We start from the raw sequence: 13,398 nt of genomic DNA, 5'->3' as shown, positions 1-13,398 counted from the left end.
GAGAAAATGACTAAATACAACAACAAAACAACACGAGCACAAAGAGACTGAATTCATCCATAAAGGAAACACAAGGGGTCTGTACCACGAAGCTGGATCAGTAAATCCTGATATGTGTGCGTTAGTTTCTGCTAACCAAACATTCTTAAGTGTCTATTTGTACGGTTGCTTTACAGACAAACCCCGGTGCTATTGGTACGATTACCAAAGTACACGTACGTATCGTCTTAGGGTTAGGGATAGAGTTAGGTTATTTATAACCCAATATCGCAATCACTTTTAGGGTTAGGGTTACAGTAAGGTTTAGTCACGTGACCAAAACTGGCCAAAAAGGGAAACTGCGTACGGATAGAATGTCGGTATATTGATATGGCAATCATACGGATAGCCACTGCCAACATTCTCTGTACTATGAAGCAGGATATAAACACGTTCACTAAACCAGGGGATTTCAGCCTGGCTACGTACGAGCTCCTGTGACACTGGGCGGAGTTAGTAGCATCACACCAATCACAATCACAGAGAAACTGTGGAGAGCAACTTACGTCACTATTGAGGAATAATTCTTTAAAAATATGAAGAATTCAAATCCATAATTCAGAAAAAGCAGTAAGTAATTAATGAAGGAATGGATGAGTTTTAATGCTTAAATTAATGAGATTAATCAATATTAATCCATGGGAGAGCAAACGGACACTGATCAGTTTTGCATCAGGTCATTTTCTAAGAGATCTGATTGGTCAGGAGGCGGGGCTTTAGTACTCGCTCAGATCTGATCCAGTTCATAATCTAGTCCAGACCTGGTTAGGTGTTCCACCTAAGTTACCATGGTGATTTCGCCCTATAAGAAGTTAACCAGCATCATAGTACAGGACACACCGATTAAATCCAGGAAGTTAGCGAGAGAAGAGGTAATCCAGATTTGTAGTACAGGCCCAAAATGCTCAGAGTGAAATATAAACACTGGATAGTGACTAAATGCTTTTCTTATTCATGGTTGTTTTTGTTTTTTTCATTTTGAGGTCATGGTTTACAGGAGGATCTGATACGGCTACTGTGAGAATTTATTGAACAACACATTGACAGATCGCTACAAAGAGTTAAACTACAAAGCTGGATGAACATAACAGAACATAACTGTTAGCTTCACCTGATCAAACATTAGTAATCACTCTTTTTACGTCATCCATTAATAACTTCAGTCATTTATTGCTCAGAAAATAAAAGATTCTTCAAATAGACACCGACTGAAACATTTACAATGTTTTCATTTAAAAAAGAAATGTATTCAAGTGTTGTGTTTTGTCTTTTACCTACAGCATCTGGTCCAACAGCTTTTAAACTGAGCTACATTTAGCAAGTCTTTTTAAAAACTCAATATTTGCACATTTGCCAAAGATCAACTGTGGATAAACAGATCCAGACTTTAATTTAGTCACTTTATCTCCAGGCAGAATTCAGCAGATGTTACTGAGTCCAGATGTTAGGAGTCGACTTTGCGTGTGTGTGTGTGTGTGTGTGTGTGTGTCTCCTACTTCATTACCGACGCTTCATCACACCCAACTTTAGATTTTCTTTTATTTATTTTTTAGCATCAGTATTTTTATTAAAGGAAAAATAACAAATCAAATAAACTATTAAATCTTTCCTTCCTACTTTTTTAAATTCCAGTTGATTCCCAACATAAAGAACATGTGAACTTTACTGAAAAGATACAAATGATTGACACTCTTTAAATATGGTTTAAATTTTTATTATATTTGTTTTTGATAACAGTTACACTGTTATTCTTGCCTTGTCTTTTTCATGTGTATTTATTATTTGCGTAACCCTATTTCTCATATTGTATAAACTAAATCTGGCAATAAAACAGTTTCTAATACAGATTTATTTATTTATTTATTTATTAGAGGTGGGACCAAACACAAAGTTCACAATATGATAGATGATAATGGGCTCATGATAACGATACGTCTTGTGACATTTTAACATTACAGTATTTTGTTGCAAGATATATCATCCAATGTTTAATATTTATTAGTTCAGTGTGTTCTTACAATAAAGTAATACCAACCAACCAGAATATTAGACAAGGTTAACCATCTGATGTGCTACGCATTCACCCCAACTATGTCTGACCTACAGCTCTACATATTGAACTATTATCTTATGTTCATATTTATTTTTGTTTCTAATGTCTGATCTTATGTTATTATGTTGCTGCAAAAGTGAATTTCTCCTCTGGATCAATAAAGGAGTATTCTATTCTATTCTATTCTATTCTATTCTATATTTGTAAGGTGAGGGCAACAACCAGAGGTGGCAAAAGTACTAGTCTTTAGAAAGTATTGCTTATTGAATAAAAAAAAATGACTCTGATAAAAGTAAAAGTACTGAAGTTGCTCCCTCACTTGGTTATATGCTCCTAAATGTAATTAAGTACAAAGTAAAACAAATGTCTCTTCAATAATAAAACAGGGTTTTTAAAACCAACAAATTCCATATATTTTGTTTTTTTAAGAACTTGTAGAAAATTAGTACATGGAAATAAATTCAATTTGTTACCTTTGAACACCTGAATAATTTAGCACTCATTATAAATAACATTTGTAAATAAAATGTAAAAAAAAATATGTCAATAATGCAAATGCTCAATTAAACCCAGAGCAGCATTTTTAAGAATTTAAAAATGTTAAATCAACGTCATCTTCTAAGGTCTTAAAGGTAAAAAGCTCATCTTAAAATGTAAGGAGTAGAAAGTACAGATATTTGTTTAAAAAAGTAAAGAGTAAAAGTAAAAAGTAGCCAAAAATAATTCATAAATACTCAAGTAAAGTACAGATACCAGAAAAAAACTACTTTAGTACAGTAACAAAGTATTTGTACTACAACAAAAACGGACGTCATAGTGGAAATATTCGGAATAAAACTGGAGCAAATAATGCATCTTAAAATACAGTATTTAATTTACAGTATTTTTTAAAGCTGTGCAGAGCTTTACTTTCAGCTCGTGCAGCTCTACCCAGAATGCATCATTAACATGAATGTGACAGAGATAAAGTGTCTCAATGCCCTGCAGAGGTTCGTCACATTCTCTTCTCATTTCACATTTCCTGAAACATTAAACGCTGCAGTGACTCGTGGGGAAACCCTGAGTAGGAGTGAGTTTCACTAAGAACAAAACCCACTGATATCTAATATTATGGCTTGCAGCAGCCGTTTGTGCTGATGATGCATTTCTTTACCAATGGATGATATCACTGAGCTAATAATCAACTGTTGGTGTTGATAAAGGATGTTTGGGGAGAGAAACGTGCACACCAGTGCAGTTTTTGGTTTAAAAAAGGACACAATGACTGCAAACATGCAAACTTATCTTTCTCAGATAATTCATTAAAATATTAGCTTGGAGCAAATTCTGTGTCTTTGACAAAAAACAAAAAAGATGTTTTTAAAGCAGCTGAAGTGATCTGACAGTGTTTGATGGAAGTTTCTAAAATAGCTCTAATGTCATGTGATAAATGTCTCATCATTGGATGATGTCACTGCAGAAAACTGTTCTATAACTGAGCACATTTATCATTTACCAGATTCACATTTTATGTTTCACAATTTACACAATTCTGTTTCATGGTTTTACACGTTTTACGTCACGTTAGGGCTGCACAATTAATCGAGTTTTAATCGTGATCACGATTTTGGTTGCCACGATTGAATTAACTTGATCGTCAACAATATTTCTATTTAAAATAGAGGCTCAGTACTCTGTAATAGTGTATTTATTCAGTTAGACTTTAGTACATTTTAAATCATTGGGTTAGATTTTTTTAAATCATTTCATTTATTATAATTCCCTTTTAAAGCATTAATTTTGCACTGTAAACTATGTTGTTTGTTTAAAAGAAGTGCAATAAAAACACATATTCTTCCCTAATGTTATAAATAATTGTGATTATAATCGTGATTACAATATTGAGGATCATTTTGGCCATAATCGTGCAGCCCTACATCACGTTGCACTTTTGCGTATCATCGTCCTTTCATTTTTAGATACTTTACTGGCTATTAAACTTCACTAAATCATACCAAACATGATAAATAGGATTAATACAGACAAATACTGCTTTAAATTAAGGTTGAAATGCTTCAGATTATTTACAAAATCAGGATAGTTATGCTAAAATCACATAAGATTACATTGCAAGAGCGACGTTAGCCACATGCTAACCGTTAGCGACTAATTTAACAGGAAAAAACCAATAGAAATGTGTGCTATGATCCTAAAATGTATAATTTCCTCCAACCAGAGAATCACCCTCATGTTTAGCACTAAATCCCTCACAGCGTGTGATTGTAGAGAATGCAGAATAATGTGAACCAACACAATAAAAACACACTTCAGATGAAGTCACAGGATAACATGATCACTACTCCATCAGTTACATGTAACAAAATATCTTAAACAAGATTATGGGTGGAAATGAACTTATTTGTCAAACTTTTTAGACATTCAATCACTTATTTTGGTAAAAAAAAAAAAAAAAAGGTGTGTAAATGTGTGATATTGTCTAAAAACAGTCATGTGAAAAATGTCTGTGTCATTTTGGAGCCTGATTTTTGTTTTCTTTTTATTAGAGAGGTGGATTTCTCTGATTCAGAACGTGAATTCCATTTTTTTCTGTCAGTTTTCCAACACAGTCATAATTTGGGGTTTTGATTATTGAGGGATTTTAGCCTCTGAGATTAACTTAAACATGTTAAAAACACACTTAGTATGCAGCTCTGTATTAATTTTAAATCACAGGATAACATGATCACTACTTGATCTGTTACACATAGCTAACAGGATAACGACAATGGGCAAAAGTGGACACATTGTCAATCTTTCTACATATTCAATCATCAGTTTTTTGCTAATAAATAGTGTGCAAGTGTGTGGATTTTGTCCCAAAATATTCACGTGATATATTTGTGTGTGTGTTGGGCCTGATTTTAAATAAAGAGCAAATTCAAGGGACAGGGGGAGCATTGCCCCCCAGTGGTCAAAACTTTTCATTACAGTTTTCCCCAAATTAATTTGAAAAATTCTGCAGCTTTGATTCTAACATATTAGTGTTAGTTTCATGTCACAGATGTTAGTTCTACCTCAGGTGTGTAGTATACGTTTTCAGTGAAATGGTCCAAAACTTTTGAGGCTTTAGGTTGGTTCTTCTATTTTTCGTCACATTTTAAATGTTGAAGCGACACTGCCCCCAGCAGTTCGTGTATGGTACTGCAGCAACAATGAAGCAGAAATATTTTATCATGATTTTACAACCATAAACGATGCCTCGATGCTGTCAACATCATCTATTATGTTACTAATAATTTTTTGCATTACTGTATATGTTATACGCATTGTGGTTGGCGTGAATCTCGATACTGTTTACATCTTTAATTCACTAATTCACTTTAATTTACTAATCTTAAACTCCACCTATGATAAAAAGAGAGAAAAACAGACAGAAATGATTGATTTTTCTGTGTCAAAAATCACGGAAAATGCCCTATTTTCCCAAGTCACATGATGATTATTTGGTTTTGTGTTGTCAAATTTTCTAAAGAACTAAATCTGACTTTCCCTGGAACTCATTTCATATCCAAGCAAATTATCCACTGCAGATCTTTAACATTTCACACAAGGTTTCCGCTTCTTCTATCCATAGTTTCCTCTCCATCCAAAGCCTCAGTGTGAGGATCAAACCTATAGGTGAGGACTTTCACCTCCGCGTCAGTGGAATGTGACGAGCTGTAACTGGACATTGAGGTTTATCTCGTCTGTTCTTATTCATCCACTGAAACCAAACAGTCGACACTTTTTAAACCATTGTTCCCGAGCTTAACGTCATCTTTTCACGTCATCAATCAAAGTAATAAATCTCCTAATGCAGCTTCATTCTGTCACTGCGTCAGAAAATAATGGCTCCACTTTAGTCTGGTTTACACATAACTGTAAATTAGATCATATGCGAGTGAGAGGGAATATGGTTTTCATCTATAGATAACAACCTTAATGCCTATAATAATAACTCATGTTGACATTATTTACCGTAAGAAAGAAACCTTTCCAGACTCCACTCACATAACTACTGATTTAAAGCACTTACTGTGTTTTTTAGAGTGAATGAAAGCTCACATTTAGACACCTGCAGCACTTTAGATCAAATCCCAAAGTGAAAAAACACGACATGCTAGTAAATCTAAAAATTAATGATTCTAATAAACTAAAAAGACAAATGATATCATGTTAAAGCCCAAAAACATTTGCTTGGCAGAAGCTGAATAGAACTTTACTCCTGTTTTTTTATCAAAAGTGGCGCAAAGTACAATCACACTGCCTAGATTAGACTGAATAAATACAATAAGAATATCCTCTAGTACCATCCACCACTTTCAGTCCAAATCACGAAAGAAGAAGAAGCCACAGAATTAATCAATTTTCCACTTCGCCAACATCATCGACCATCTATTCAAGTCCTTTATCTCTGTAGGATCATTAAAAATACCAGAAAACATTTCCTGTTTGTTCAGAAACTTTTTGTGTGTCTGATGCTGCAACAACAAATATATATATATTTTTTTTTTCAAAAATAAAACAACAACAGATCCATGAGGCCGAGAATAGTAAATGATATCTGCCAGGTAACTCTGGATTTGAAAGCTTTCATTTTTCTGTGTGAGAGTTTCAAAGTAATAGAATCAACATGAAAAAGAAAAAGCATCTAAATGTGAAACTGCACATTTGTTTCAGCAGATCCAGAACAGGATTACATTTAAAAGGATTATTATTATTATTATTATTATTATTATTATTATTATTATTATTATTATTATTATTTCTAGATGCCTGGTTTTGGCTTCATTCTCAGACACATATTGACTGTGAGATGTTTCTGCTCTCCTGTGTTTTTCTGTCGTTCCACCACAGATTATTATTTACACCTTTATGATCCAACATTTATGATGTCTTTTATGATGTTATTTTTTCCCACATGTTATAAAAGCTTCAGCAGGAAATCACTGTAATCTTGTTTATTAGACCAGTGGTTCTCAACCTTTTCAGCCCACGACCCCCAAAATAAAGGTTCCAGAGACCGGGGACCCCCACTGTAGCTGAAGGTGGTTGAACACAGACATGAACATTGAAGAACAGTCATGTGGAGACAGGGCCGTCTATAAGGGAGAATAAAGGGGAGAGATTTTTGGGGTTCATCCATAAAGTCAGCAAAATGATGATCCATTGTTCTATGAATCTGTGATAACCACATTTATTTATTCATCTGAATAATATCCACTGTTATCCAGGAATGTTTATTATTATAGTCATCTTAAAGATGGAAATCCTTGTTTTAATCAGGAATAAAATGGGTTCAAAGTGACCAAAATTGGTGGAAAAGGTGGTGAAATGGGATTTTAAAAAGCACAGAAATTGGTAAAAAGTTGCCAATTGTGGGTATTGGAAATTAAAAATGTAGGGAATATTAGCAACATATGGGTTGCTAATATTAATAATAATATATAATATATGTGACATTAGGTGGAAAAATAATGGAAAATGAAATAAGTGCTGAAAATGTGTTAAAAGTGGAAAAAATGTGGAGAAAAGGCATTGAAATGTGATGGAAAAGTGTCAGAAATGGGAGAAATGTAGCAAAAATGCATTAAAAGGAGCAAAAATATGGCAAAAAAAAGTGATGAAAAAAGGTTAAAATGTAGCAAGTTTGGTGTAATTGCAGAAAAAGGGTAAAAATAAGCAAAAATGGGCTTAAAGTGTGCAAAAGAAATTCTTAGTTTCTTGAAGCCATCTGGAGACCCCCTCCTAGTGTCTCGTGACCCCAAACGGGGTAATGGCCCCTAGGTTGAGAATGCATGTTCTAATAAACTGTTGCAGTAGGTGTTTATTGTGTGAGTTCAAACTGATCAGAATAAGTCACGTGTCCACTCACCCAAACAGGCGTTGATGAACCCGTACCAAACGCACCCCGCCCGGCCGATCAACCACCGGCCCCTCGTGCTCGCGGCGAAGCTGAACGGGGTTCCGAGGACGCTGACCATCAGGTCACTGACAGAGATGCTCACCAGCAGCAGGTTCATGGGCGTGCGCAGTGCGCGGTACCTGCAGAACAGAGCCAGCACTAGGAGGTTGCTGAGGAAGCCGAAGGTTCCGATGAAGCCCAAACACACCGCCACCACCACGTGACCCGTCGGGCTCAGGGTCGCAGGAGGCAGAGAACCTGCAACCTCCGCAGCGCCGACCGTCACCGCTGCTATCCCGGGACAGTGAACGCAGCTCAGAGTCCCGTTGGAGAGGATCATAGCGAGCCGAGCAGAGCAGAGTGCGACCCGGGGAGAAGTTCAGTTCTCACCGTCCGGTGTCGGTGCGTCAGAGCGGCTCCGGTGACCGGGAGCGCGTGAGCGCATCGCAGAACTAAATGATGAGAAGCATTTGGAGTGTTTGGAGTAAAGCCTGATCTCCATGAGGTCCGCCCCCTCCTCCTCTGTGCGCGTGGCTCTATCTGAGGAGCGTCTGAGCGCGTCTCCAATGGGACGGTGCGTAAAGGCGCAGGAGCGGCGGCTGTGATTTAATCTACTGCTATTAACCTCTCCACAGGAATCACACATGGACATGATCACCTGATGGTAACGTGCACTACCACCAAAGCCGCGCACGCGCCTGAAATTTGATCTCTGTTCTTTTAGATTATGGATGTTTCAGTGCGCACTGATGTGCGCAGAGACACGTGGAGCTTTTAGTTGGATTAATGACACTTTGATCACTGACATTTGCTGAGGTATTTGGTAAGAATTTATCAACGTTCATAAACATTACATTAGTTATCAAGTGCCAAACTAAGTAAAAGTACAAATACAAAAACTAAAAATGACTTTAGTAAAAGTGAAAGTGTCAGGTTCTGTTTAGTTTAGTTGTTATTTAGCCCTTGTCCTCTTTCAGTTATTCTGTGTGTTTGTTTATTCTGTTTGAGTCTGGCCTCCTGTGTTTAACTCTTGTCTTTGTGTTTCAGGTATTCCTGCTTGTGGCTCCAGATATATGTTGCTGCTGCTGCTGAGGCGTGTGCACATTGAGAGAGAAGCGCTGCAGTAATATGCTTTTAACAGTGCATGTTAAATTACTGTGATGTTGCTGTCGGACTAACTTTAGCTTGTTAGCTCCTCTGAGAGAGGGACTTTGGAAGGTTTGGAGGCAGCAAGAGAGCAGTGGGGAGGGAGGGGGAGAGAGGGACCTGAGAGTTGCGGACTGCACCTTTAAGTATTGTAAAGAAGTATATTTACTTCGTTACCATACACCTCTGTAAAGTGCAAAATTTTATGAATAAAATATTAAAACTTTTTCTGCCTATTCTTCAGTTTGCACTGATTTTTCAACGTCTTTGATTTGATAGAAAATCTTCATATATATTATTAATATAGTCAAATGATTGGCCTTTATGGTGGGGTTTGGTTTGATACGGGTTGGCATGTTCTCCCAGTGTTTGTGCAGCCTCCTTCCGCACAGTAAAGAACCCACAACCTTCCTCATGCTTGTCATTACAGAGACTTTTTAAACAAAAAATGTTAAATGATTGTTGAAAACAGATATAGAAATAAACATGTACGCCATTTCTAACTGTAGAGTACTGGAGACTTTTATTGCAGTAAAAAGCATCCAATGAGCAGCTACCAACACTCAGCTCTTATTTTGTGTTCTTCACATGATTCCACAGAAATTTGTTTCTACAAATGATCAACAAATGAATTAAATGTATGAACTCTTAGTTATTTATTAACATGAAAATGAAGGTTTTTGCGGTGTTGCAACCACAAAGATTAGATGTGATGAAATTTATCAGCATTACTGTTTAGATTGCTGTGCATGTGAGGGTTTTATTTTGGAGGATTCAAACAGGAATGGACATTTAATATCGTTCACATGGAAACCTGTGATGTGTATATTGAAGTGTCAGACGAGCATTAAAGATGAAGACTTACTGCTCGTCTCGTCAGTTTTTCACCGTAAAGGTCAGAAGCTTAATTTTCACAGAGAAAAACACTGGAATGAGAGGAAATGTTTCCACTTGTGACATTTCTTCATCCTTTAATCAAACAGAACAGAGTAGAAAAAAATAATAAATAAATAAAGAATAGAATCAGGAATATAATGTGTTAAAAAAATACAGTTGATCACATCTTAAACAACATCTTTTCATCTGAGTTACAAACTAACACTTTCCAAAGAAATATGGAAAGACTGAGAAAACCCTCAAACATCCAATTTACTTTATTTAGACATCTCTGCATGTTGCTGTGATTGCATGGTCATGGTCAACATCAGCTCTATGTGCAGGTCAAACTGCTCGTTTAGAAATGGTTTTCAGTCAAGAAGTGGAACATTATTTATCATTGATGTGTATTAAACCAACATATCCCCCACATGCTGTGAGCAGATGAAAGAGTGAGGACTTATATATATATATATATATATATATATATATATATATATATATAGACACAGACACTAAAGCTGCGTCACACACATAGAAAATCATAAAGTGTAAATAATGAAGTCTGTATGTGTGACGACAGCCGTCAGGTATCCTGGGAATGATTGACAGTAGTTATACAAACTCAGAGAAAAGATGAAGGACCTAGTGAAAGTGATGACTCAGCACTTTGACTAGAAACTCAGCTCATAAATCTGAACACGTTGACATTTCACTCTGACCTGAGGGACACTGTGAGAAAATGAAAATGAGTCACTGAACAAAGCTAACAGACCTAACGCTAACAGACCCAACAGAGCTAACGCTAACAAAGCAAACAGAACTAACAAAGCTAGCAGTTAGTAACAGAGCTAACTGAGGTAATTGAGCAAACAATAACAGAGCTAACGCTAACAAAGCAAACAGAACTAACAAAGCTAGCAGTTAGTAACAGAGCTAACTGAGGTAATTGAGCAAACAATAACAGAGCTAACGCTAACAAAGCAAACAGAACTAACAAAGCTAGCAGTTAGTAACAGAGCTAACTGAGGTAATTGAGCAAACAATAACAGAGCTAACGCTAACAAAGCAAACAGAACTAACTAAGCTAGCAGTTAGTGACGGAGCTAACTGAGCTAACAGTAACAGAGCTAAATGAGGTAACACTAAAAGACATAACAGAGCTAACAGTAACAGAGCTAAAAGAGATAACAGAACTAACAGAGCTAACATTTGGGGCGCTGGGGGGCAAAACAAAAACAGAATTAAATATAGACCGTCTGGAACTTCACACCAACCACAATGTGTGTAACATATACAATAATAATAATAAAAAAAAAATGATTAGCAACATAATTGATAATGCTGAAAAATGTGTGAAGCGTCGTTTAATTTTGTAAATTCATGATAAAATCTGTTTAATTTTTGTTGCAGTACCATACATGAACTGCTGGGGGCAGTGTCACTTGACAATTTAACATTGTGAAGAAGAATTGCGCAACAGAAAAAGAACCATCCTAAAGTCTGAAAAGTTTGGGACCATTTCACTAAAAACAAACTACACACTGGAGGTAAATATATCATTTTTACAGTCACTGTATTTGTACATTATAAACATTATATTAACAATTGTATTTTTTCAAATGAATTTGGTTAAACTGTAATGAAAGTTTTTGACTACTGGGGAAGGCAATGCAAATAATCCTGACAAATGTATGGAACTAACGGAACAAATAACATGGTCCTGGTGAGGAAACTCATAAATTAAACAAAATTAGTAAATCCATCAACATATAAGTATATTAGCCTAATTTTCCTTTTGTGTGACAATTCAACAATAAAACATTTTCTATTGTCAATCGGAGCCTTTTATTTTATCGTCTACAGCTTGCTCTTAAAAATACGACATTTATTGTGTTCTTAACTGAAAACAGGATGTATTTTTAACAATATTAACAAACATTTACATCAGAAACATTGATTTAATTGCATTATATTTTTTATTCTTTCAGAAAAGCTTTCATTGAACAGAATGTACACAACTTTAGAATAATAAAAGTTTACATTAGAAATGAATAATTTAGTGAACATTTGAAATCATTCTATTGGACAGTAATTGCCTCCATAGCTTCAGAGCCTTTACAGTTGATTCTAAATCATTTGTGACGGTTTGAATGAATGTTCTAATCATTAACTCCTGAAATATTGATATCACACTCAGACAATATTGGTTATTTTATCCCTACATCTACATAGAAATAATGAAGGGCAGTAGAAATGATGAATAAAACAATAATACTGTCAGTATTAATGTTCGCTTGCTCTAGTGAGTGGACGATAATACAGACTTTGATAGAACTGGGTTTTTCATCCAACAAGTGAAGTATGTCATATGCTTCAGCTTTTATCAACATGGGTTCGTTTTGAATGCAGGGAATGTCAATACATGAAGTGGTTTGGTTTAATGAATATATTAATGACCATATAAAAGTTTTCTTTGTATTTAAAATGAATTTAAATATATCAGAGTAGTTTATTGAGGTGTGTGAGAACATGCAAATGCCACACAGAGAGCTTTACGTTTACAATGAGGCAGAAATGATAACCTTCACCTGACTGAGCCGTCGTCATCATCATCATCACCATCATCAGCAGCAGCAGCAGCAGCATGAAAAGGCAAAGGAAACAAAAAGACAAAAGTCTCCGCTGAACACAAGTGCTTCACGACGAATCCAAACATTTACTGAATGTCCTTGAAAGCAACAAAGAAACTGGAAAATGCATAATTTCTCACTCAAGGAAACAACAACAAGGTCAGAGCGTTTCAATGAGCTTTGATCTGTTTGAGTCACATTTGAACATACTTTATTTCACAGGAAACAAGTCGCTAAGTAACTATAAATTCTAAAAATGTGGCAACAGTAACAAAAGGTTTATTTTGTCCCATTAGGTAGATTTCTTAAGCTGTTCTATTTAAAATAAAAACACAAACAGATGAAATAACAACCAACTGTTGATAATGCATATGCTTTTCTCCTTCTTTTTCTACTTTTTGTCATTCATTTATTTCACACCAGGAATAAAAACCAGGCCATTGAACCTCAATCAACTGTTCAATCCCCAATATAACCACTGCTTTAGTAAGTGATCACATTTTCAGAGTAAATCGTTTGCTTTAGCTCTGTGAACAAAAACTGACTGAGTTTTAATAGTTCAGAGACGAAGCTTCACTACGACTATTTACAACCTCATTTTACACCCATTATTTTATCTATTGTTTATAGAAAAGACCAAGTTTAAATGTTAAAGTTCTGAACACACAATTAAACAGCTTTGATCACAAAGGTTTTAAACGAAGTTTGGGATTGAATTTGTTTTAATC

The 13,398-nt window shown here is 35.5% G+C and overlaps 1 pseudogene; it reads right to left on the bottom strand.

The window, feature by feature from the left end:
* Nucleotides 1-8,355, bottom strand: part of LOC114454543 (pinopsin-like) — a 34,185-nt pseudogene extending 25,830 nt beyond the window's left edge.
* Nucleotides 8,356-13,398: the final 5,043 nt, after the last annotated feature.

This window comes from Gouania willdenowi, chromosome 20, assembly GCF_900634775.1.
Source record: "Gouania willdenowi chromosome 20, fGouWil2.1, whole genome shotgun sequence".
Classification (NCBI taxonomy): domain Eukaryota; kingdom Metazoa; phylum Chordata; class Actinopteri; order Blenniiformes; family Gobiesocidae; genus Gouania; species Gouania willdenowi.
The sequence above is the reverse complement of the archived record's forward strand: the minus strand, read 5'-3'. Positions and strand labels throughout refer to the sequence as shown.